Below are 2,012 nucleotides of genomic sequence, written 5' to 3'. Positions count from 1 at the left end.
TCCTGTTACTCTCTTGAATTTGAATGAACTACATAATGTGTACATGGATAAATTTTTTTAACTATATGCAAGCAAAATCTTTTTGGAAAAGAATTTGCATTGCTCATGATAAACATAAGTTTCATGGTATCACGAGGCTTTTATGTTTTATATCATCATGGACAATAAGGATACAGGCAAAGCTTATTACTTACCAACAAAAAGAAAAGGCAAAGCTTATTACTTACCAACAAAAAGAAAACGTAAAGAAAAAGATACATCTAACAAAAAAATGATGCTTAAAATTTCGTACAGAAAAAGATGATATATAACAAATACATGATACATAAAATAGGCAAATGCAACATTTAGGCTCCGTTTGGATACCGTGGCGTTTTACTTGTTTCCATGGTGTTTTTGTCAAAAACAAAACACCATGCGTTTGGAAACCATGATGTTTGTTGAGCTAAATCATCCTCAAACCAAAAACACAACACTTATTTCAAAACACCTTTTAAGTGTTTTAAGTTTGATGTTTTGGTTTTGAGTTTGAGAAGACGTTAATATAATATCTAACATAACATATTAAATATAATTAATATAAAGTTATTATCAACATGCTTATTATATTATATTATATTATAGTTAATATAATATATTAGTAATATTTATTAAATAATATAAAAATATAATAAATAAAATATCTTATATAATAATATATAACATATTAAATACCAATATTTAATATGTTAATAATGTATTATATAATAAATAAATAATAATAAAATTTATATAAACTAATAAAAATAATAAAAAAGTTATTGATAATAAATAATAATATAATAATGATATAATAATATACTATACAATAGTATAATCACTATAATATTATTAACTTTTTAATAAATAAGTTATAATAAAAAAATAATTATAAAATATTATATAATAGTAACATATTAAATAATAACATAACAATATAATAATATTATTATAATAACATATTGTATAGTAAATGTTTATTTATATAATAAATTATTAATATGCTGTTAAAGTAATTATTAATATACTCTAACATATTAGAAACTATAATATATTATCTTATGTTGAAATATTTAAAAAATATCAATTTATAAGTAATATACTGCTGGTAATAAATAATAATAATAGTAATAATATATTTTATTAATAATATAATAATAATATAGTAATAATAAAATAATATTATTTTAAAAATATTATATAATATATTGCAATAACAAATTAATATAGCAAAATAATAAATATATAATTATTTAAAAATAATATGCAATAATTATAATATAATATAACTCATTAAAGTACAATATAATATTATAATATATTATATAATATTATATTGCATTACATTTAATACTTATAATACTATAATAATATGTAAACTACATATTATAACATTTTATTTATAATATATTTTATTATAATTAATATATAAATATTAATAATATGGTTAATACTAATGTTATAATGGGTCAAACTAGTGTTGACCAAAAATACTTAACATGATGTTTTGAAAACATTTTAAGAGAAAAATACAACACCATGGTGTTTTTTTTTATAAAAATACAACAAGAAAAACACCATAGTATCCAAACGAAGTCTAATACAAATATTTTAAGTTATGTCGTATTGGATTTTTTCTTAGAAATCACGTACAAAACTAAAGTGTATTTGCAGGATAAATGAACAGTTCTTTGGGTCCAAAGGGTTCCAGACTTCCAGGCATTTTAATTTTTGATTAGGGGTGGAGAAATGGATATCTATAAGAAGAGGGTCTAGAAATAATTTTCCCATATTTTAATCCAAATTCCAGCTCATTATCACACTAATCGGTCAGAGTTATCTTAAAAACAAGAGCCGGTGCCCGTACTCAACGACCTTTTATTCTGTTCCTCGAGAGTCCTTCGTCCCTAATCAAATTCTTAAAAAAAAATAAAAAAATAAAAACTTAGGGTTTTTTAGCATCCGAAGAAACCAAGAGAAAAATGGAAAATGGA

This window comes from Asparagus officinalis, chromosome 7, assembly GCF_001876935.1.
Source record: "Asparagus officinalis chromosome 7, Aspof.V1, whole genome shotgun sequence".
In the NCBI taxonomy this organism is placed as follows: Eukaryota; Viridiplantae; Streptophyta; class Magnoliopsida; order Asparagales; family Asparagaceae; genus Asparagus; species Asparagus officinalis.
The sequence above is the reverse complement of the archived record's forward strand: the minus strand, read 5'-3'. Positions refer to the sequence as shown.